Source organism: Brienomyrus brachyistius, chromosome 3 (genome assembly GCF_023856365.1).
Source record: "Brienomyrus brachyistius isolate T26 chromosome 3, BBRACH_0.4, whole genome shotgun sequence".
In the NCBI taxonomy this organism is placed as follows: Eukaryota; Metazoa; Chordata; class Actinopteri; order Osteoglossiformes; family Mormyridae; genus Brienomyrus; species Brienomyrus brachyistius.
Window position 1 is genome coordinate 5,506,150 of NC_064535.1, and position 25,390 is coordinate 5,531,539.

Genomic DNA, 25,390 nt, shown 5'->3' on the forward strand with positions numbered 1-25,390 from the left:
TATTTTTGTAAAAACATGATATTATATTAGGATCAAAGCATGTTAACTGTGTTAGGAGAAGTCTAAACATCGTTTTTATGATATATTAATTCAATGATTTACATGACGTAAATTTGCATGTAAGATATTTAAGGCATACAAACTATTCTTGTGAACCGTGCTTTCGGTGCTTCCAGAATTCCTATTTATTCACCTATGCGCGAGCAAGCTGAGCACTGCCTGCAGCTGCAGAAGCTCAAAAACGGTTTGTAGGACCGCCGGAGGAGGAGTCGAGGGCGGGGAATCTCGGATCCCCCCAGCGAATCGATGCGAGCCATGGGCGGGGATCCAGTTCGACTCCGCTGTCAGCTCGGCCGTAGGAACTAGCTCGGGATTGCGGGGTCGCAGCCGCGACGGCTGGCTGGCCGGCAATGTTGAGTGTTGTGGAAGAGAGACAGAAGCAGTGACAGATTTACAAAGACTCGCACTAGCAAGGATAGTGAAAAAAAACAAATAGAAGAATATATTTGTTTACTGGAAAATATGGGATTTTCCATGGCTGAATTGCGAGGTAAGTTTATAAATGCGGGTTTTGATTCGGGCTTTATGTGGTCAGATGGACACTAGAAAGTTTTGGGCTGTCGGAACGTTGATGTCAAAGTTTTGTTGCGCCCTTTGTCAGCTACCTGAATGTGAAAGTGGCACAAAACGGGTTCATATTTTTTTTTTAAATGCCATTGTTGCTACTTAGAAGCTATACAGTAGATTGAAACAATGCATACAAATACAGCGAAAAAGCGGAATTTGTGTATCTCTAAAGGGAAATGATTTGAGATGATAGTTCTTTATTTACAGTCCTTAAAAACGAAACAGATAATAAACGGCGGCTAATACTTTGCGAATTTATAGCCTAATATATGCCAACCAATTATGTTTGATTTATGGACTGATTTACAGAGTTTGTTGAAAACAACTAAGCGCTTAATTACATTAATTTAATTTCATTCTGGGATTCGAACTAAATAACAGCAGTATGTATTTAATTAAGCTAGATGAGTAAACAGTTGCTTTCGATACTTAATCATTATGGAAAATGTGAATGGATTACAAAGCTATCTAATAAGGACTTTTAAGCTACTTTGACATCTACATCAATTAGACCAATTAAGATGAAGGTTTTCACCCTATGTAAGGATTTGCTACAAGTCATCTTCAAGACTTTTACAGGACCACAATCGGTTTGATTCTTTAAATCGGTCTTCAAGAGTAAAGACGTTTTGAAACTGTGATTCTCACATCCCACTTGCAGTTAAACAGTACTGTATATATATGTATATCCCCGTTTCCGTGAAACTGACTTGTAGCGAGCTATTGTGTGTCAGATGAACCGCCGTTAGAGGGCTTCCTTATCTCACACCTGCAAAAAGATATTTGCAAATTTACTTAAAAAACACAGGACTTGCGTTGTTATCTTTATATAATTTTCAGTCAGATAAATTCTAGGGGACACAAGGATTTTGCATAACTTCTTCACATGCAAAATACTGACAACGTTCTATTCTAGTAAATGATTCTGGTCTAATTTGTTTGAGCTACTCGGTTTACTAATCCGCTTTTGTGTGCAACTGCTCGTTTCCATTTTTGATTTATCAAATACTAAGACAGCTGGCAGAATTTTAATTATTTTTTAAACGTGGACCGTACACCTGCCACCGAGCGCGATTGTCCAGACATTGCTTACTGGGATGTGCTGTCATTTTGCCTTTTAGGGTGTTAAGAGATCTATGTACTCTAGAGGGCGCACCGTTTCTCACACCAGCTGCTGTATGACTGAGGTCTGCTGCAGTGTGTGCCGTGTTTATACTTTATCAACATATTGCAATCACAAGGCGTGTAAAGTAATCAGCAGTTTTTAAATGTTGTCGTGTGTTCTGTCTGGTGGGCATGTAAATGGCTACACCCGTTAAAGCTGCCAGACCTGTTTCGTTCCAACCGTTATTGTGCATTGTATAGAAAGAATGCAACTTTGTTAAAAACCTTATCTGATTGTTGAATTAATCTGAGGAAAACAATTAATATTTTAATTTGCATGAGGTTGCATGAGGTTTGAAATGTGATTTTAAAACATTTACAGGTGTTTCGACAAAGATTGCTTGATTGCACTAACTGACTAACTGGTCTATATGGAGGAAACGGTAGAGTCTGTAGGACGAAACTGATTATCTGTATTGACGTGGGGGACTTTTTCTTCTCTAGTAATATTATTTATTTGCAAGTATTTTTTTATTGGACACGCGCGTGCCAAATAAAATTGGGTATTGGTCCGTTTGAAAACTGGACGTGAATACGCTTTACGGCCGCGGAAATCGGGACGCCAGACAACAACAGAAATTACCCCCCCCCCCAAGAAAAAAAAACAAAAAAAGAAAATACAAATTAAATATGAATGAATCGTATCGTCGATGAAGGGGTCAGGGTGTCTTTCTGCGGCATGCAGAAAATATCAGATGCCACCGTGCGACACGAATTTAAATATCTCCGCGAGGTCTGGAGCCTAGATGCAAACTTCTGAATATTTTTAGATATGGTTTAGGCCCATTAGGGAATCTGTAAATACGTTTCAACTGACAGACAAATGTTGCTATGGGACAGTCGAACACTATGCATGTCCTTATAAGTCACAGTTCCGGAAGTGGAAATATTTGTGGTGGAATACTTGACATGCATGTATTTTTAATTGCTTAAAGGATAAATCTGTGGGTTGTAGATTGAATTGATGGGGGGAGGGTCCAAGTGTAGTGTAAAGTTTTAATAGGAGTTCTGCAGCCTTGGAAGTATCAGTCTAGACCCTGATGCTTTTCATTGTGGACAAGATGGGAAGCTTGGTGCCTACAGACGCTTACAGAGGTTATCCGCAGGTTAGCGAGAGGGTCGAGTGGGTCCAAGGGGAGATTCCGAAAGGCTGTGTGTGACCAGCCAAATCAGTCTGGCATTATGGGGACAGAAGCAAGGGGGAGGGGGGTGGCCTTGTTAGCATCACCTCCCTCGATGGGTCGCTCCCAGATGGACGCGAGATTGGCGACGTGGTGAACTTCTGTTATCGTCGTGGCAGATGACAGGACTGCACTGTTTGTGTGAATCGCCGGTGACCCAGCAGGGTGCGACAGGGAACAAGAGACCACAGGATGCGGAGGTGTGAGGGTGGGGGGGGGCTGATCATGTTTGTCCCACCTTCCCCTTGGCACTTTGTCGAGGTCGCGTTCATTCTGCAGGTGTCCCTGTTACAGTAGCCAGCAACGTCACATGTTCTAAACACCTTATCTCACTGGCTTCATCTTCTTTCTTTGGACTTCTACTCCCGAATCTACAGGGACAGTCCTGTTTTCACCACAGTGAGCGGCAGCCTTTTCCTTAAGTCACGCATTTGTGTGGAGGCCCTCTGTTGGCCATAAACAGTCACTACACTGGGGCCCCAGGAATGACAAAGCCTGCACTGGCTCATTTGGGCCTGCATCGCCTTCATCGCGGCTCCACAATGATGCATGGATTTCCCAAAGAGCAGGGATTGTGGGGTCACACCTGACCAGTATTTATTTTTTAAATCAATCTGTTGCCGCATCCCTCGGCGGCTGGACCAAAGCCGCGGGGCCCAGTGCGCACAGCGTCCCGCGTCTCCTTGCATTGTTGTGTGCCCTGCGCTTCCCGCTTCCTCTCCACGGCTCCGGTTTCCCCCAGGAGGGCGAACGGATGAAACGCGACAGGCGTTTCTGCCCTTGAAGCGGCCAGCCTGTTAATGACTCCTGAAGGAAACCGGGGAGATGTTTGCCTATTCGAAATAATGGGGGCGGAAATCTAAACCTCTGTGTTGTGTATTTCTCAGAACAATGCGGAGATAAGGGGCCGCGTGTAGAAATTCCATGCCTTCATTGTTCCGAGACAAAACGAGAAGTTGAGCTTTAACCTCCGTATGCACTTCAAGTATAAATCAGTTTTAAGATCACCTTTTATGATATACTTCTTGTATTGTGTGAAACTGACATCGTATTTGCAATAAATGCATGACAATTGAAATGTCCTGTTTTTTTTGTGTGCTGCAGCATTCATATTAAAATCATGCCAGACTGAAGGCTCCAGCACCGGCGATGTCATTGTGTACCTGATTGTGTCGGATTTATGATAATTTTATTGGGGTTGGCTTGGAGCAAGACTGGCGGATCTGACAGGTGTAGGACAGTGGGATCCCCTTTGGGGGGGGGGAGTTCTCATCTGGGGGGTGGTTGCCAAGGTGACAGTTGGCTCTTGTTGGTATTCAAAAACGGTGAGCTGAAGTTTTATGGGGGGGGCGCTGCCGAGACATTGGGTCACTGGGGCACTGGACTGATAATATGGAAGAGGGGCTCAAATCATATTTCGGGGGGGGAGGCGGTAAGTTGAAGTAAGGCTTTGGTGGCATCGTGAGGTGCTGGAAGTTCTCGGTTTGCGGCAGTAGCCTGTGTGAACAGGACGGCGCCCCCTGTTGCATCCATGAGGGATACTGATTGTGTGTAAACTGTCAGTCGCATTCGTTTGCGTGACTCCTGCTCATCATCAGCTGGAGTGCAGTTCTTTGCAGAGCTGCTTGGGTGGGGTAGCGGTTGGGAGGAGGGGAGGGGGGGGGTTGCTGGCAGGTAAAGCAGGATGTGCCCACACAGTGTAAACACAGCCAGTAACGCCATTGCTCTCAGTTACGGGAGCGAGAAGCTGATGAGGCTCCCTGACCAGTCTGGTTCCCAGTGAAATGGGGAAATGGGGTGATTTACACTGGGGCCAATTAGCAAGCAGCTACACTGAGGTTATGATACGCTGATCCCTGCATCGAATGCGCGCCGTCAACAGCGGCGGCATCCTTGCCTGGCACCCCTTCCAGGCCTTCCTAGGTGCGCCGGCTTGTTTCTGTAAACGAAGCGAATCGTCCCGCGCCCTCAGACACGGTCTCCTGTCGCCGCGGAAACGGGGCGCGAAACAGCTTTGAAAAGCAGACGGCTGTCTGGTGCTCCTCTGATGGGCGGTGTGACAGCCAGGGAGCTATTCAGCCCTTATATTTGCTTGTATGTGTCTTCTTTATATATTTATGCAACAGCTGTCATTCTGGCACGGATGCGAGTTCCACCGAGTGGAGTGGAGCGCAGTTTCCGGTTTTTTAATGCGACTCCTATATTCGTCTCCTGATGCTTAGGGGTCCTGATACTCTTGTTAACAGACTTGCGCTACAAAAATTAAAAAATTAACAGCCTTCTGGCACCATACGCCTTCCTTTCATCCGCTTGGTCTCTGAAGGCCGACGGCACTAATGAACAGTTTGGTCCAAAGACGTGACTCCTTTGATTGCCACAGCTGAAATATCACTGTTGCACAACTGCGGATCTCATTTGAGTGCTCGCAATATTCTTGTTTGTTTAGGATTCAGCAGATATCTCAGTTATTTGGCTAATTAGCAATCGGGGATATGTCTTACTGGCGTTCCAGGGCCAGTAGAAGACCTCGCTGAGTTCATTTACCTGCCACTTGCTGGAACGGAACTTCTAAAAAGTTGACCTAAAAAGTTCTTAATGGAAGCTATCAGGACGGTAAATCGGCGAATGTTTCTTTCTGTGAGAACCTGGGAGGAATTTCCGGATCCCTCTTTCATGTTCCGTAGATAATGCTGGCTGAAAACCAGTCGCTCATGTCCGTCTCCTTTGTTCCTCTACGCTTGTTTTTAGAGGTGGGGAAAATCGATTGTTTGTCGACTGGCTATCGAGCTGCGTCTGTTGGCAAGCGAATGTTGGGCCCCACCCAGCCTGTAGGGGGCATGCGATTATTCTGAAGGGAATTTTCAAGCCCTGTGAGGTGGATGGTCACCGTTAGACCCCCTTTGTGCCCTGAACTGCCCCACACACACCACTGCCCTTGTCCCTCGCAGGGATCACACTTGAGAATAATTCACTTTTTTTAATGTTGCTTGCTACTGATCTACGTGCAAGATCCTGGGGCCTTGGGTGCGGTGGTTGGGCAGTATGATGTGTGCAGTTGTGGGTCGTGGTGTTTGTGTTATTCATTCATGATGGCGGGGAGTGTGATGGTGAGAATGAGAGACTTGCGGTTTGTGCTCCAGGGGAAGCTCTGCTGTACTTAACCTGAATCGCTCCGGTAAAATATACAGGCGTGTAAATGGGTCAGAGAACCATCAACGTAATGATGCCAGAAAGAGTTGGGCACCCCGTTAGTGTGCAGTGGGCTGGACCAGTTCTTGTTCACACAGCTCCGCGACACCTGCACCAGTATCCAACACGGCAATTATTAACATCCTATCCCATAATTTGTTTCTTCCCTGCCGCTTCTCGGGGACAATAGAATAATGACCCTCATTAGTACTGCATCCTACGGTTGTGGAAGTGCTGTGTAGGGTCATTGTTTTAGGCTCCCTGATTGCTGGGTGCCAGGGAACCTTTAGGATTTCCATTTGCCGACCCATCGTCCCACACATGACCCCCGTGATCGGCTGTGTTTTCCAGCTGATGACCTTGTCTAATGATAAAAACTCTGCCTCATTTGGCATGGTGCCTGGGAATGAAGCCTGCGTCATTCAAGGTTCGTTTTGTGTGTCTAATCTATAATTCTAAGTCTTGTTGGCAGCTAAAGGGATGGGGACTGTTATTGTATATTGATTGTTCATTTTAGGGCTTGAACCCAATGAGGTCCGATTCATTTCTCATACCAGTATCCTGGGAAGGGACCGACCAAGCAGATAAGGTGTGATGTCCAGTGCGTGACTTGAAAGATGGGCAGTTTGGGCTGGCTGTGATGTCTATTTCAACTTGGTATTGTTGAAAGTTTTAGGGTATATTCACACTAGACGAGCTGTACTGAACCTAAGCACATTTAATCCCCAAAGTCCAGTTCATTTGCACTAGTCTGATCGCTCTGTACGGTGCTTCACACCACGTCACACCATTGCAGTGGCTGAACCCAGACACTGTTCAGTTGAACTCGAGCATCTACTCCGATTGCTCACCGTGCCCGAGCACGGAATTCAGATACGACTGGCCATTTCACAAACATGACGGCAAAAGGGTCACTTTGGTCTGCGGCAGAGGTGCAGTGTTTGTTAGAAATTTGGGCTGACGAGAGTATCCAGGAACAACTGGATGCGACCCACAAAACTCCGAGATGTTTGGTAAATGACAGAGTGAAATGATCTTATACATGCAGCACGATAAATCCGTAAGAGGGCCGTGTGTCAGTGCACCCAAAACGATCCAAATAAGCCACAGAATAAAGACATTAATCATGAAATCCATTGTGCTGTGCACTTTTCTTCCTACATTTTCTTCAGCAAAAAAGTCACACAGTGATGATGAAAGCATGAGTGCAAACCAGCGGGCGGAGGGGGAGGAGGGACCGTAGTACTCAGGTATGGTCCAAAGCGGGCCTAGTGTGAGCACGCTCACTGGTGGCATTGGGGGTGGTGGATCTTGATATATTATTTCAAGCAGGGTGTAAATAAAATTTAGGACTGTCCTCCTGTTGTGTGGCATCTCCTGTGGTGTTTTGTCGTGTTGCCTTTTCAGTCTCAGGTTCTTTTTCTCTATGACTTCTGAGGAGGTTCAGCAACTGCCAAAGTCAATAGCAAGCGCTTTCTCCCATACATCTGCTCTTCACTTCCATTTCCCAGTCGTGCACTATCAATGCCACTAGTTTGCAAAGCTCCTGGTGTGAAAGGTTGGAATTCGAAATCCCATCTGTCTTCAGAGTTGGCACTTGTGATTGAATAAGGCCCCCCCCCACCCGGGTCCTCAGGTTTGCAGAACACCCCCTGCTGTTGAAGACGCAACTCCTGGCTTTTCTCTTTGCTGTCTTCCCCTGTGTGGATGCATGTCATGTACATTTAGCGATTGGCACCGTTATAATGAGTTAGCTGTGTGGCTCAAGCTCCAAGATGTCAATTGTACATTGTTTTCCAGTCTTATTGCATTATTGCAGCCTGGTTCGCAATAGTTATGTACCATTCCTGCATGGCTTGTGAGTTGCTTTGGAGAAATGCGGCTGGCAGTGCAAGCAGAACTTCGTTGTTCAGTGAGGAAATGTTAAGTGGTTCGGCATTTTCTCACAGCTGCCCGGAACAGCAGGTGTTCGAACCCCATGGGTTTCGGCCAGTTGGGCACAGACTGGGAGGTGCCCCCTTCTGTTTTACCCACACCCGTGACTCTCTCTCTCTCTCTCTCTCTCTCTCTCTCTCTCTCTCTCTCTCACTGTCCGCTAGAAGGAGAAAATGATGCACGGCAACAGTTGCACCGTGACTTCACTGTGCCTGAGGGAGATCCTTTCATATGGTCTCGCCGCTTTGCAGACGGTGTGGGTTGCAGTGAGGATATGGCTTCCATAGCAAAAAGGGGTTTCCGAAAGCAGCCCTGTCCCAGTACTCTTTTGATGCCTGGTATTTATTTGGATAGCATTACCGTAAGTTGCTTGCATTAAGGTTTTAAGCAGAGGCGAGTTCCAACATCCTTTCAGCTAATGGACTGGAGCAGCAGAGAGGGTGCATGAAGCCTGGCTGTAATCTCTGTGATCCTCGGGCATAGCATTGGAATGCGGGGCATCTGCAGTTGATGATGGTCTTGATTACATTGAGTGGAATGGGAGAAAGGTGGTGGCAGGCGGCGGGGAGCCGGGTCTCCTTCGTTGGACACAGAGTGACGGTCTTTGATCAGTCTTGTGAATAAATAAGGTTTGGTCTGGGTGGGTGATTCAGCAGAACTGATTCAATATAGACAAATTCCCTGTTGGTCTTCCTGTATCTCCTCCTGCTGGGTAAGTATCCAAGCTTGCTTACCTCCCGTGGCCCAGCTATATTAGGGGAACAGCAGTGAGTCTTTTCTCTAAAGGTAGTTTTAATTTTCCCGTGCTGTAAATAGTGTGGAAGCTGCTCCAGGCTTCAGCTTAATTAGATTATATGTAGAAAACACAAGCATTGCACAAAGTATATAAATAGATGCTTGAATCGGTCACTGTGGTCAAAGGAGCTAAAGCAACAACAACGCGCACGTGTCCCAGATAGTATCTTTTTCTTCTCCCCCAGGATTCGAGCTGCTTTTTCAGGCTCAGGTGTGGAGAAAGTCGCTGATACAGCTGCATGTGTGTCGTTGACCTGCCTTTAAATCAGCAGTCGGGGGCGGGGGGAAGCCAACAGTCAGTGAATTAATTAGCGGAAGTCAACCACGGCCAACCCCTGGTGACACAAGGTTAAGGATTAGGGTGATCTCCAGCGACAGAGTGCTGTATTCCTGTGTAGGTCAGGTCTGAACAATGGTGGGAGCTGACCTTGGAGGGCCTGAAGCTGCCCTGGATGCAGATAAGGGGATATTTGCTCTCTGGACACATTCCTCAGCATTGTAGCCAAAAAGGACACGTGAAACCAGAGGGTCTCTGTCTAATATAAATCATTCGGAGGATCGAGGTTCCCACCTCAATATGTGACTGAAGGAAGTAGAGGGTGGGCTTCTGTCTGCCGTATAAGCCAATCAGAATACTCACCAAAGAATCAGTGGTCCAATCACATGCAGGTTATGCCAGTGGTCAGGTACACTGAGAACTTGACCTTCATGGTCAACACAGATGAAGATCTCCAGCTTTTTCTTCTGTCCGCCTGGCCCGAAGATCCTCAGAGCTAGAGAGAGTCTCTCCCTTTATCTTGAAATGTCATGCGCCTCAGATCCAGATGGATGTAGCATAAAATAAGGAGCTAATTGCCCTGACCGCAGCTCTTCCTCGGTGATAGCCGGGCGGCTGTTCGTTAATGGAGATTGATAGTAATGAACAAATCAAATGGCGCACGACCGTGACAGATGCGGCGTAATGTGCTCGCCGATCTCATGCATAGTATTAAAGCCTGGGGTCATTTTCGCTGTGACCCACTTAACCTTTTATGCACCAGGATGGCTCCTGCTATTAGTATGGGGCATCTCATGGAGGGGATGTCATTGTCTGATATTATATATACTGTCAAACATCGGAAATATCTTGGAACAAATTATGCATTTTGATCCGAGTGTATTTTTAGCCTAATGTTTCTTAATACGACGTGGCATACTTTCTTTTATTCCCCTCTGTAGTGGTGCTTCCAATGGTGTAGCAGGTCTTCCGCTTGTCGTACACGCTACACGGATCACGTGATCAGTAGAAGTGACTTATCAAACAAATCCTAGAGGCTTGTGGGTAGAAACCGCTCCTTGAGAACCACTGATTTAATCTGAGGTCATCACAACCAATCGATGAAACATTCAGAGGGATGTAAAGAATGTGAAGGTGTTTGAAGCCTCTGTGGCCACGCCCCCCTCCTCCCCCCCCCCCCCCCCCCCCCACCGTTCCCCCAACCCGGTTTCCATCTGAGCGAGAGCCCTGAGATTATCTCGTGGCTATGATGTCCTTCGTTGTGGTTTCCGAACAGCAGGATCCATGTGTCGTGGGAGCATGCGTGCGTTAAGGTGACCCCTGTGGTTCAAGGTTAATTGAAAATGCTTTTACAATTACCTGTAAGTAAAGAAGCTGCCTGATCAGTGTCGGATTTTATTTAATTTCGGGAGGTTTAATTAGGAGCTACGTAGATGAAAGTAAGGAGAGCAGTGTGCCGAGAACACGCCATACCTTACCTTTGCAGCTTGGTATTTTAATCTTTTGTGGCCATTTTAATTAAAGTAATGAACTCTCTTCCAAGACTGAACGTCTTTGTTGGGTTGTTGGCTCAGCGCAGAAAGTTTCCTCATGAGATGTGTAGGGCTCGTAGCCTGTACTTCGTCATTTTTAGTTCCTTTTGTTAGACTTGCGAATGCTAGTTCAGAGCCGGGGCACAGATAGGTGTGTGGTGTGCGCCTCTTTGCATGAAGTCGCTGTTTTCTGCACTGTCGGCTCAGACGTGGAGCGCGTAAGAGATGCTAGTACCTCCTGGGGAAGGTACCTTCCGCTCACGAGGCAAGTGGGGTGGTTGTTTTGGCTCGGGGGCCTTGAGGGGGCGGTTTCACAGCCGCTGGGTGGAGAAAATGCCCTTGTGAGTCGGGATGATTGCATTCTGATGAAGTAGAAGGAATGCCTGGATTACAAAGGGATGACCATGCAGACCTAATGCGCCGTGTGGACGGTGGGTTGCGTCTGGGCCCGGTCGTTCCTGTGTGTGTCCCTTTATTTGCCCTGATGTGGTTTTAAATGACGTCCCCTTTATCCAATTTATAAAAGCTGTTGACTTTAGACAATAATCTACAGTGACAGCAGTATGTATCTTATCTCCTTTTTTGTCCAACTTTCCCTTCCAACAGCAGACAAAAGCTAATCCCCTGCTCCTTTGAAAAGGCGGGGGGGGCGGGTAGCTGGGGGGGGGCACTCTGGATAACTCGTTCTAGGGTACTGGGGCAGTAGTGGTGGAGTCACACAGCCGACTGTACCGTTAAGGTGGCCTTCTGGAAATTCCACTTCAGCTCGCAGATGCCGAACAAGGATTCCCAGCAATTCTGTATCTCCCCCCCCCCCCCCCCCCCACGGCACCCGCTAATGGTCCAGGCCAAAGTCCCAGCTCAGACGATGCTAAACTTATGCTGGCTCCAGGTGTGCTGGAGCTGAGCTTTACCAGGTGTCCCAAGGCCTCCAGAGGTCCACGTTTGTGATCGTTTAACCCGCTTGTGGGGGGCGGGGGGGGGGGGGGGGGTGTCCACGTTGGAGCCAGTGGGATTTGTTTACCTTGGGATGAAAGGATGGGGCCCACGCAGCATCGGGGTCTGCGCCATCCCAGCCCGCGGCACCACCGCGTCTGTGACGAGCGGCCGTCTTCCTTACCGCTGCTGCTGTGGCAGTGCCATGTTTACCCAAGGGGAGGTTTACAGTGGCATATGGTCCCAGGATGTAAACGGAGCAGCGACTTCAGTTACAAACCGCCCTGCTGCTCCTACTTCCCTACTTCAGAGTGACCCAGTAAGACCTTCAGCAGACGTTGGCAGATGCTTTTATGCTAAACAACTTGTGTTCTTGATTTAAGCTATTAAGAGCTAATTCAGGCTGCACATTCCGCCCAAAGGTACGACGGTCGGCCCATTCTGATAATGAGAATTTGGAATCGTCTGCTGCCCTGCATTTCTGCGACCTGGATAAGGTCTTTTTCCAAAGGTATTGTTCCATTTGCTTTAGATGGTGAGTCGTGAGAGTCGTTTTTTCGTTCTTTCATTTTCATTCTTCCTTTCTTTCTATCTCCTTCTCCTTGTGATTGCATCAGCAGATTTGGCTTTTATTACCCCCCCCCCCCCCCCTACCCGTCGAGTGACTCTAAGGCTTTAGTAACATTCGACATTCCCAGGACAAGAATGGTAGAAGAAAATCCGACCGGGTGACTTCCTGAAATCTCATCTAATTCTCAGAGAATGACAACTCCCCCCCGACACATTTCCTGCCCACAGTGGGGACGGGAATAAATGAGGACGGGCGATAATGAATTAAGGTGCCACTTGTTGGCTAAGCTAACTATGGTGTTAGCTACAGAGCCCCGGGGCAGACCAGAGCCTGGGGTGGGGGGGGGGGGGGGGGGGGGTACTGACAGGCTCATAATAACCAATCTCAAAGGGCCCAAACGGAAGGCAAGAGTCTGACATAGCTCAGGTTTAGCGAATGAAGAAGTGCTGCCTTTGTAAGATGGTGGGGGGTGGGCAGGGCCAGGGTGTGGTGGGGGGTGGGTGGCACAGAAGTAGGCCCCTCTTCTGAGGGAATTATTCAGAATTTAAACCCTTGCATATGGATGTTTGTGCAGACGGGAGTGGATGGTTTACAAGGTGAGCGATTTCGCCTCCCCAGGTCTGCACGGCAACGCTGGCAGTGGATTGTCAGAACTGGGACCTGAGCCAGACTATCCATGTGATTGTCCTGATGGGACCGGTTAATCCCCCCCCCCCCCCTCGCTGTGCACGGCACTGCCTATCCTGCGGCTCCCCCCAGCCCAAGAGGGCTGCGATGCCATCCCCACTCAGCCATCCACTTTTTCTGCGATCCTCACTCTCCATATAAGGCCACCCTGCTCTGCACAGCGCTGCCGTGTTGTTTGTTCTGGCCCAGGGGGCAAAGAGGAGATGCAGCGTTCCGACTCCGCTGCCAGGCAAGCTGCACGGGTCTCCGCCCTGGGGCCCCCCCTCCTAGGGGGACCCCTGCTGCACGTGAGACGCAGCCTGCAGGAGGCAGGACACACGGACACCGGTCAGGTCCGTGCCGGCCCCTGCAGTCAAGTACCTGACTCCTCCATCTCTTCATTTTTCATCCGGTGACCCGTCGCCACCGGCAACCGGCGGAAGTCCATTTCCGACCGTAACTTAAGAGCTATTTAAGTCGGATCGCATTATATAAACATTTATGGAAAAAATTCCTTTGTGCGTTTACAAGGCCTGTTTTTTTTTTTATCCTTCAGCTGGGAATGACTGTGTTCCGGGGCTATCTTTGTAAGCAGAGGGTTTTTCTTTCCTCTACCCTCCCTTTTTTGCCATTTTTCATCTGCCGTTACAATACTTTCTTTAGCTCATGGGACTGAGAATTGTGTGGCTAGAGACCTTCATCCATTATCAGGGCAGAGTCACGTCAAATGAGCCCATTCTGCTCTTTGGACGTCCTTAGAATTCTGGGAAGGTGGAGCTGGGGGGCGGAGCCAGAGGGGGGGGGGGACATCAGCACCTGTGGACATAATTAGCCTGCAGGACTTGGGAGCCCCTTACCGGCGACGGCAGTGCATACCAATCCCGGGCCGGGACTGGAGCGAGCAAAGTGGGGTGGAGGCTGGGGGGGGGGGGGGGGGGTAGATGTCCAGAGACAGCAGCTGCACTGAACTTGGTCAGCAGACACTTCAAAGGAGCAGCTGTTTCATCTTTAAGCCCAATGTCCTGTCCCGGGCTGCCCGTGATGAGAAAAGCTCGTCCTGGGGAGGGACAGTTCCACAGCTGGGGCTGTCCTAATGGGCCCTGGTGAAGGGGCCCGCTTTCATGCCTCTGGGTCCCCATCCTGCCGGGGTGGAGCCTGCTGCTCGCCTCCGTGACCCCCACGGATGCCATATCCGAGCGGCGCCCCTTGATTGCGGTCCCATTTTGCAACAGGGTCAGCGGCGAGATCTGTAGGAATCCTAGAAGCCCATGTCGGAATGTATTCCGACACCGTGGGTGGAACCTGAGGATCGGAGGAACTCAAGGAGATCATGTGGTCCTTCATTGTCTAACTTTCCTCTCATGGTTAACAGCTTGAGTTCCTCCACTGTGTTCCGGGGCTTGGTTTATGGTGCGAGAATTTGCGGCCCAGTCTGGAGACCCCAGCCCTGCTCCTCGCTTCCCCACGATATCTGCTCACCCAGAAGCGGCTGGTCTGTTTTTAGCAGAATGCCTAGACACACGAGTGCTCTATGCCCTGCAAATTAAAGCGTTTGTCAGGCAGGACTCGGGTGCCACAAACTCAGCCCTTAACTCTTTGTTTTCTGGCTTGCTTGGGGAAGGGGAACAATAGCCTTTTAAGGAAAATCTAAGAACTATGATTTTTTTTTTCTCTGCTGATTGAAGTTGCGTTTTTAGTTCCCCAAAGGCAAATGCGTATATTCATGTGTATAACATGTAGCCTTTTCTCTCTTCCTGTAACCGGGAGAAAATACAAGACAGAAAGCAGAGCTTCACAAGGGGAAAAGCCATGGCACAGATGTCATGTGATGCCGTCATGTGACGCTGCCATGGTTTTGTTGAACCTTTTTTTGAAAAATGCTTTCACAATAGAACCAGACAGTGACATGTGTACAGAACTGAGGCAGCTCTTTGTCATTTCAATGCTGATCGCTGATCATTTTTATTCCGAAGCGATTTTATTATAACTGTTAAACTGTGCAAAGCTGACAATGAGTTGAATGTGATGAAGATCTGGTTTTCTCGCTGCTCTCGGCGTTCCTGGTCCTCTGGATCTGTTGCCATCTCTGCTGTTCTGGCTGTCTTTGCATATCTTGCTCGTCTCCCCATCGCTGGCCTGAACCCAGCTCAGGACCCCCAGTGTGTGTGTTTATTATTATTATTTTTTGTGAATGGCCAAGGGAAAAGCCACAACTGGGGTGATTTCATGACGCTGTCAAATAACGAGCTCCATGGGGTCCAGGGAGTGGACCCCTGCTGTGACCTGTGCCCTGGTTGGGGGGGGGGGTTAAAGCCTCCTTGCTGTCAGCATCAGTGAGGGTTTTGTGGGAGGGGGGATTTGGTGAGCTCTCTCTGCCCCTGGACATGATTAAACTCCATTACAGGGTCACAGAGTAATTTCCCAGCACTCGATGAAGAGGACAAAGGGTGAATTACTGTATTAATGTGGCTGCGTGCTGATGTGCTGTTCACTTTGGCTGGCGATTAGTGGCCCCCAGCCTTCCAGCTGTTTGTTCAGACCTCCTTCGGGTGTTTTCTTCTCGTCCGCAGAAGTGCTCCTCTCCTTTGCTTTCCCGCTTGTCCTTTTCCACCTCTATGTTCCCAGATTCTCCAGCACAACCCAGCCCTGTGATTCAGTGTTTTTGCTGGGTTTAACTTGAGGAGCTCGTTGTGGTGACGAAGACTTAATCCACCAGTGGCTGCATGGGTCTTTTCCTATTACGGGAAAATGCTGTCTGACTAACACAACTCTTGAGTCACCACTGTTTGGTTCTCTGAGCTGGATTTTTGTAGAGTTTGCAGGCAGTAGATCAGCCCAACTCCTGTCTGACCATTCTGTCCTATGTTGTGTCAGTACCCAAACATCTGTATTTTTCCCCTGATTAATGGATAATGTGATTGGCATAAAGGAATGGAGTTCTTTTTAATCATGTATACATTACAGTTAAGTGATGTGCCTGGGACCAGGCTGTATCTCCAGCATGTGACTGTGCTGCATCCAGGGCACAGTCAACCAACGGGAAGAAAAAGCCAAACAAACTTCAGGCTGTTAACGGGTTTGTCTCCATAGTGATAAGCAGGCCCAGAGGCACCTGGGTTTGCAGTAGCAGCTGGACCAGCTCCGCAGCATCCATCTCCCTCCCTGCTTCATGAATGGCTCCATTCCATTCGCCAGACGTCTGCCGAAGCTGACATGTGTTACTGACCGTCAGGAGGTCCTTTCCCATGAAAGGTTTTGTCGTCGGCGTAATTGTGCATCGACGGTTGTGGAGGTGTCGCGGCGGGGGAGATCGGCTGCGGCTGGCATTCTGCAGCCGCTCTGAGAGCTTCTCTGTGCAGGCAGTGGTCCCAAAGCTCCAGAGGAACATTGCTATGGCTGTTGTAGACGAGTGAGCTCTGCAGCTGGTGTTTCAAGAGGCACCAAAGATACGTACCTCAGTATGTTCTGCAGACCGGACTGGTGCTGTCCGTCAACAATGCTAGCCCCTAAACCTAACCCTAACCCAATGGCATAGGATAGAGTTTGATATTACACAACTTTATAATTTAAAAACAAATATCTATTTATTTTGGTGGGGGGGGGCGGGTTAATGAATCTAAATTAAATATTGGGGGTTACATGCCCCCCCAGTCCCAGTTCCTACGTCCCTGCCCTAACCCTTGCAGATTCATAGAGGGGGACAGCCCTAAGGTCGTAGTTCTTGAACGTACTGACTTGTATCTGTTTTGCTCTTTATTTGTTAACGTGTGTATAAATTTATACAGCTGGGCTAAATCTAGCTAAGCACTTCCTTCATGGCTGCAGCAGTGCGATCCCGCCTGGCGGCCTGGCCGCCACACGTGACGCTCCCACCGCGAACCGTAAATGTAGCCGCTGCTGTTATTTGCGTCTACGTGACGGCTGCAACCCGAAGATGTGAAAATTACCACCTAGCTGTCTTTTTATATAAATAGTGCAATATGCTGGAAAACAAAATGACAGTTGAAATTTATCCTTCTGCCCAACACGTGTGGTGACGCATTATATTTACTCATCTTGTTTTCAGTATGAATATTTTTTTGCATCATTTCACTTGGTTTCATATTCTGGGGCTTCTGTGGATGCGTATCCATGTTTGTTTTTTCCAGTGCTGCATTTATTGCAGCAGTGTAGGCGTTGTTATATGTTTGGATCATGTTTGATTTGTTTACGGTTAGTGGAGAGCTGCAAAATGTTGGAGAATACAAGCTGTGACCATGGACGACCCTTGGTGAGGTCACCGACAGGCCAGTGCCTTTTCGGTCCGCAGAGAAGTTCTTTGTAGGTTTCTACTGTGGGGGTGCGATCCCTGACAAACCAGCCTCCCATGTAAACTCAGGGCTGTGGCTCTGAATTTTGTCCTGAGAAAGTCTGAATGTTATTGAGTCTGAATGTTATTGTCAAGCTGTATTAAAAACATACTTGTGTGCAGGATGTCTAAACAGTCATTTAAGAAGCCTGACATTGTGTTTGTGTTTGACCAACGTGAGATTAAACTTCTGTGTTGCATCCAGGAGTACGAAGAGGTTTCATGGGTCAAATGTTGTAACATCCTTCGTGAGGAAGAAGACCCAAGCTCTATATTTTAAAGCCTTTTCTAAGATGGGATGTGCACCCGGTTATGTGATTTGATAAGTTAAGTGTAAGATTTTTTCGTATTCATTTTTTTATGAGGGTCTGGTTGTTCAGGAAGCCATAGGTCCAGTGGTGAAGCTTATGGAACCTGAGTTTGTCTGCAGAGTGCACATTCCTCCATCAGGCATCCCCTGCCAGCCTCTTGCCAGTCCCTCTCCCAGATAATTTGATTTACAGCATCCCTACCCCCGCCCCCCACATTAGCCTTTGAAGGTAGGTCGGGTGGGTGAGGGTGCTGGTAAGCAGAGGGGGAGGCACCCACTGAAAATGGAATTCCCATCACAGGAAGCCTGATACTCCCCTAAACCATAACTAAACTGGTTAGTGAGTCATAAACATTTGTTTACAGGGAAATGCTACCTCAGCGCTGCCTGCCTCTTGAAGTAGCCTTTTTACTGACTCTGCATACGGCCTTTAGGGGGATTATTCGAGCCGTTGAAAAGTTGGGACTTTTGTTTGGACAAATACACTGGGCGTGTCACAGAAAAATGGAGCCCTACTGAGAATTCTCTGGGTCGGAGTGCGTGTCAGAACTTTTTGTGGGTGTGGGGCCATTCACCTGGACGACTGGTTGGGGGCACCGGTGGGTAATGATACTAGGGTAGTAGTTACTGTTATGTCTGTCAGTTAACTACCAGGGGCAGAATGAGTTTGCTCTGGAAAACCTGTGGAGAACTCAGGTGCAACCAGGTCTGCTTCTCTCATGTTAGTCTGTCCCCCGTAGCTGGTGAAGGAGATCTCAGTGGCCAGTGGGCAGGGAGGGAGTTCAAAGGGATGCCAAGCCAACTATCAAGCACTAGTGAGAATTCCTTCTTTGCTACTATTGGATAGTTCTGGCTAATTCAGGTCCCATGTGGGTTATCAATGACGTCTCACATGACTTGAGCCAGCGCACCATTTGCACGTTTGTTTGTTTGATTCATTTTTTAGGTATGTATCCCCAGGTCCTAGTGAAGGTTGACTTGAGTATTGGTAGGAGCCCAAAAGACTCATTATCATAACCCGATACCTGATGCCCTGGGAGATGCAGTGGTTATGGCGTCGTTTTTGATTGAAGTTGATGTATTTGAAGACCACTCTTAATGTGTCACCCCCCCCCAGGGTTCAGTCACACTGCCAAGGCCACCCCCATCACTGAAAAGGTAGAAAAATGGCCACCAAGCTAAAGCACATTAGCTGAGGTCAAAAACATTTAGCCTACCTGGCCGTCTCGGTGTTGGGCCAGTATGCTGACTGTGCGCTGGGGTGGGGCCATGGAGCAGGACATCGCTGAAAGCTAGGTTACTGTTAATTTAAAAAATGGTGGGGAGGGCTTTGGTTTTGACCTTTAACTGTCTGTAGCTAAAGGATACAACGGCAAGGCTGTGTCCCAAGTTCAACCAGTTAAACCCCCACAACAATTCACTAGATAATGTTCTGTTTGCCCTTTAAGCACAGTGACAATATGTTGTAAAACTTGTTTTGTTATTTTTCAATTTGAGAGGGATCCATCTTGAATGGTTTGGGAGCAATAGCAAGAGTTTATCACGATGAGTAGCAACCGTGAAAGTTCAGCGAGGGTGGTAGCGTCTTCGTCTACTTCTAACAAAGAATCGGCCCTTGTTTTCGGTGAGTCCGTACTTGTTTAGCTTTCACGTCTTATTGCAAAACCCACACGACCTCTGGCAATCCTGAGCAATTTCATTCCCCCGTTTGGAGCCCCAAGAGTGCTTCTCTTCGGTTCATTTTCCACACCGTGCTGGAGGCTCGTGGTTCTGTGGGGCCACCCTGCTTATGATGCCAAACTGAGTCTTACGTCTCTTTCTTTAATGGTGTGCAGCTCTGAGCCATCACCGTTTCCAGCTTGAGATTTATATCCAAATTGAATGATGGTCACGTGCCTTCCTGGCTTCTTCCAGCTGTGCACCAGCAATTGAGATGGAGGGTTTCTGCCAGTATTTGGTGAACCTGGTCGATAAACATCCATGCATCCATCCGCCCACTCTCCACTGCTTTTCCAGGTCCAGGTCACAGGGCCAGCAGAGATACCCAGACCTCTCTCTCTCAAACCACCTCCGGCACCTCCTCTTTGGAGATACCAAGGGTTTCCTTCGCAGGTCAAGAGATATAATCTTTCCAGTGCATCCTGGGTCTGCCGCGGAGTCTCCCCCCAGTTGGACATCCCCAAAGCACCTCCCCAAGGACATGCCCAGGAGGCATCCAAGACATCCTCAATCTGCTAAACATATTGGAACATTTCGCTTCATATTGGGACACAGGCTGAAACCCATTGTGGTGCAGTGATGCAAAGTTTATTCCATGGACAGGCACAAGTTAACAGCAATCAATGAAACTGGGGAGAGACACCCTCTTCTTGTGTATCTTCTGCCAGCAGTTCTCCATACATCTGTCTTGCAATAATGTGGACATTTTTTGTTGCAAGTTTGCCTTCCCTGTTAAAAATCTCAAGGTGTGAGCGTGGCGGCTCTGCAGAAGTGCCATTTTCCGGCATCCAGGTTTGAAAAAGCGGTAAAAAGTGTAACAGCAGCTGGGCCAGCAGAGTTTGCCAGCTGCCTGGGTCACATCCTCTCTCTCCTGGGCACTTTTGCTGCTATGATTTTGGGCTGAGAGGCGAGACCTGTGAGCCAGTAAACCCGTGACCCACCCCTCCCAGGTACGAGGCTTTTCTAGGCCACTGAGGGCTGTATTATATTTGTGCGTGAACCTGCAGGCCTCTGCTTATAAAAATGAACCTTCCCTAGTGGCCTGTGGAGGTTAATTCTCATTCTGGAAGGATAAAGATTAACTAGTAGTGGCTCAGCAGCTCTTGGCGATATTACGATGTTTTTCTTTAACACAGCTTCAGATTTCTCCCTCGTCTGGTGCCCAGTGCACTGTCTGACGTCCCTGGAAGTAACTCAGCCTCCCCGGAGTGAATGTCAGTTTGTACCAAGAGATTAGAGAGTGTTGACGTCCAGAACGACTGTGTATTAATACTCGATTGCAGCAAAAGCTTGGACCTTCTGTATAAGGGGGCATAAACATATCGCCTATCTTGTCCTCATTCTCCTCCAAAGAAGGTATTGCAGAGAATATGTTATTTTGAAAGCTCTCTCCACGCTGTCAGCTGCTCAGAAGCGATGATGACCATAAGTGGTTACGTCATGCCATGAATAGATGGAGCTGGGGACGTGTTGGCAGGTACTGGCCCCAGGCCCCTGTCTTTCATTCTGTCCTGGCATGGTTGAGCCACTGGTTTTATTTGAGATGTGGCATTGCGAACCCCTAATCTGGTGGGAGTCTGAAGCTAGTCTTTATATTTACGGTGGGGGGGGGGGGGGGATTCTTAGCATTTGGAGAATGGCCAGAGCCCCCCCCCCCTCCCCCAACTGTTTTCTGCTCTGTCTGAAGGCAACGTTTATTGCTTGAAACTGTGTATGACCGTGCCTCCACGTACCCCCAAGTCCAGGATGTACGCTTTTCACACCCCCATTCTGCCAGTCCAGCCCTCCCCACATTCCCACAAATCCCACAGCAAATGCATTTGCTCTCAATCCTCTGCTGTCACCGAGACAATTTGCTGAAGTGGAGGTGAGTTATGGGGGAAAACAGTCACATTAACAGCTGGCAGTAGATTGTTACTCCAAAGAGATTCGCATTGTGGTTTCCTGGGACTCAGTCACTTTGTGCTCATCACACCGTCACGTATGTCTGGGTTCCAGGGAAAGCGGCAAGCTAAGAGTTCTGGAACCGCTCATCCTCCTTGCCGGAATATCTCGTCCCCGATTAGGTTCGTTCATCCTTGCTCTATTCGGAACCTCATTTGGACAGGTTACCGTCATTCCAGTGGTGTGTTCGACTTTTCTCCATCGCTTGCGAGCAGTTGCCCTAAGGGTCCTGCACGCTGGCTACTTGGCAGCTACTGGCACGGCCGACCACACGATGTGTAGGAGCGGCGGATGCTGGCCCGGACGGGTTATGCAGGAAAGCAGTGAGGTTCCACCATAAAGGGCTGCAAGTCAGGCCCGGTGCTGGGGAGAGCCACTGCCTATGACTGTTGACCCCATGCTATCATCTGGTTTTCTTCAAGATCGTGAAGGCCAAATAGACTTCAAGACAAGTTTAACATGGTTAATTTAGGGAATTGTTGTAATTTTAGTAATTACAATAATTGTAATGATAATAAAAATATACTGTTTGCTCCCAGATGTTTTATACAGTTTTACTTATACAGCTTACGTTTTAATGTGAAGAGAAAAACTATTCAGTCAGGTTCACAAAGCAGCCAGGCTTTGTGAGAACCAAGTTAAACTTGTTTATCGAATATGACGGGTAAATATCGCACCGTGGACAGTTTTGTCCTTCCTGACAATGTGACCTGTGTCATTGCGCCAGTTCAAGGAGCCTCACACTGCAGCTAGCTGACACGCTAACAGAAGGATGCTAACATGGATTCCGGATCGTTCGCTTTCGCCCCGTCCATGCCGCCTTGTCACTTGTCACAGTCTGAGTGTTGGGGGGGGGGAGGTGTTGAACTGAACAACTTGCATCCCCACACACACCCCTGACCGTAGCCAAAGCGTGTGGGAGCTCCAGCCCTCAAAGTCATTCATTTAAGTGTAACTTTCCCAGGATCCAGTAACTAACACAATAAGGATAAAGATCACCAAATTAATAGGCCCTGTGATTTTCATTGCAAAGATTCCTTGAAGCGAGGTTTGGCAAGGCTCCCAGTGCCTCCCCCCGCCCCACACACACACACACCCTGCCTCTGTCCTCCCATCCAATCCCATTTTCACCTTTCTTTCCCCTTCACAGTAACCCAGTTAATGTCAAAGACTCACTTCAGTGGACCAGAAATAAGGGAGCTTATGAAGTGGGGGGATCCATGGTGTTCGGTCACGGTCTGTGCAATGGCCTTTGTGACCGCAATTTCGGAGAGGCTTAATAACTACTTGGCTCACGGTTACGGGCTCGCTTAGAGGTGATAGAATCCAGGAACCTGCCGGGGTTAATTTTCAGGCTCGGTTCTGCTGAGAGCAAACCCCCCCCGCCCCATATTAACATAGTTGTTTCTCTTTCATTCTTAAATGTGCATGCGCTTGTTTATGAATCAAGTGGCAAAGGGTTAAATTCCTCGTGAATTTTCCTCTTGCGTTAAGCTGTGAAGGACCGCAGTGCTCTGCTCGCACACTGGCGGGGTTCGGAGCCGGCGAATCACACGTGTAGAGGAACCACGAGTGGCCGACACATAATAGGTGTCAGAGATCTCTGGCTGTGCGATGAATCAGAAAGCGGCGAATTAGCCGGGGTGGGCACCAAAGGGGCTCTTTCGGAAAGGGAGGGGGGGGGGGGGGGGGGGTCTTCCGCGCTAGGCTAAGTGGCTACATTAGCCAAGCAAGGCTTCCCCAGGCGAATGAAGGAACCTCTTTCATCCCGGTCCTGCGTGGAACTCTTCCAAATTGATTATTAGCTTAAATGACAAGTAGAACACTCTGCTTTTTCATTTAAGGTTCCTCAACTATTTCCTTCCCCTGTTCTATAATGTGCCCTGTGACGGTTGCATTAAACGGTTAATTACATCGATCAATTACAACTGTCTAAATTAGTACAATTATCTATTTAAAAGCACATTTCCCTTGTGTTTAACTGGGACATAATTGGCATTAAAGTTACATATTTATGAAGTTGATATATTTAGATATGTATATATATGTGTGTGTGTGTGTGTGTTTTTACAGGCCAAATGTGGATTCTTTTGAAACACTGATAAATGAGTTGCCCAGTACCTGTCAGCCCCAGCTTGCTGGGGGTGTGATGTTTGACTGGGTGTCCCAAAGGACTCTGCAGCTGCAGTTAATTCCGCCTCCTGTCACGTCAGACAGGAGGCTGATGGAAGCCATTGCCTGAAAAGTGGTCTAATTACCCTTTTTTCTTTCTGAGACCTGGTTTCCAGGGTCTCCTTCAGGGTTTTGATCAATGGCACCTTCCGTCTACCACTAATATGATAGTGTAACTTTGCAACTCTAGATTTTGCAGTTAACATCATTCAGGAGGATTGCCAGTGCTGTATTTAAATACCATGTTCTCATACATTTTTCATTAAAAATCAGACCCCCTAGTAAAGGCTTACCCCCCTTCATCAATCTCGAGCGATGCTCCTATTATCATTGGTTATTCCCTCCCCGTGGAATATTCTAGAAGCTGGCAGGAGCCCGCAGCCTTGTGGTGTCCTCAGCGGCATCTGTGATCCTTCTTGCAGCGACGTCTCTTACCCGTGAGGTCGCAGAGAAGAAGCATGCGAGCAGACGCTTTGCCTGACATTCTCGTTTCATGCTGTCGTGAGCCGCGTCTGCGCTCACATGACTTGACCTGAAGGTCATGTCTTTAATGAGCTTTCTCACTCCCCTCCCTTCCTCCATTCCTTCGTTCCCATGTCTCCGTCTCTGATATTCTTTCTGTAATTTATGATGGCATCTTGATTGAGGATAATAAATCGTCCCGGACCGGGAGGAGGCGTGAGGCTGATGTGCTGGTTGGAGCTGGGTTTGATCCCGTGACCTTCTGGGCTACATATTTGGGCCACGACCGGATTCCTGGCGACCCGCTGAGTCGTAGACTAAGATTAGGTTGATCGGACTGTGCGGGCAGCGAAATACGACAGGAGGTTCCGTTGTTCTGCATCCAGAGGTCTTTGTCCCCTCGTCCCTCTGTTATTCAGTGCCCTGGCTCGACCGTGTTTAGGATCCTGCGCCAAAATAAATAAATAGGACTTTCTTTGGCTCTCCAAATTAATGAGGTGGTTTGCTCGGTTATCAGGGAGCTATAATTGCCTGTCAGGCTGTTTCACGCCAGAGAAATCAGGCTAGGTTCCAGGCCTGGCACAGATGCCACCTTTGCGTTTGGGGCCAGTGGAAACCTTTACCATACATGGCATTACATCGTAGCCGCTCTGTGACTTTTTATTTCAGAAGTACAGAAGTTACAATCGGCACCGACCATTTCCAGCGGCACCACTGCTTTTCTGCATCCTGCCAGTGAATGAGTTTCTCCGCAACCTCTCTTTGTGTGTGTGTGTGTGTGTGTTTGTGTGTGTGGATTATGTTTATATTACATTGTGGGGTACTAAATGTCCCCCACAATGTGATAAAAACCTGCTTTTTTGACGCTGTGGGGACCATTGTTTTGGTCCCCACAAAGATCCGCGAAAGCAAGCAAAATACTAAACGTAAAAGCCTCATATTTCGCTTGGTTATGGTTAAGGTTATGGCTAGGTAAGGGTTAACGTTGTCATGTTGGGATAAGCGTTTTCCCCACAGAAATGAATAGAAGGTCCCCGCAATGATATATTTACAAACATGTGTGTATGCAGACTCACGCTGGAGGTCAAAGGTCAGTGGCAGATATATTTTGGCATCCGGTGCGATGAAGGGTAGTCTATCCGTTACCTAGAGAATGAGCAATGAATTTGTGACGAATTATCCTTCTGGTTTAATCAAGCTTGGGTCAATCTAGAGAACAGAGTCTCTCACCCAGAAAGTTCAGGATCAACAATGTACAAAAGGTACCAATGCGATTATTTCGCCATTTGTCTTAAGCCATATCTTAAGAATAATCTAAAGATTTGTGTATATACTGTATAATGAGTGTGGTATAACAGAGTGGGTCACCATCATTTTACCCTGCTGTACCCTGCAGTGGGTACCCTGCTGTACCCGCACACACTCGGTACGCTCTGCGACTTCTATTCTCTGTGCCATTCTGCAGTTGCAGTTTCAGGGAGTTGGGTTTGTTAGCCTCGAACCCGAGGTGCTGTGGCCTCTACTACTGCTTTCTATTTGTGGAACCCATCCATCCATTGTCC

At 48.2% G+C, this 25,390-nt stretch overlaps 1 protein-coding gene across 1 annotated transcript in view; it reads left to right on the plus strand.

The window, feature by feature from the left end:
* Positions 1 to 365: 365 nt before the first annotated feature.
* Positions 366 to 25,390, plus strand: part of LOC125739039 (signal-induced proliferation-associated 1-like protein 2) — a 74,624-nt gene continuing 49,599 nt past the window's right edge. Inside the window, 1 exon segment of the mRNA XM_049008700.1 lies at positions 366 to 550. The gene's annotated coding sequence lies outside the window, so the exon portion shown is untranslated.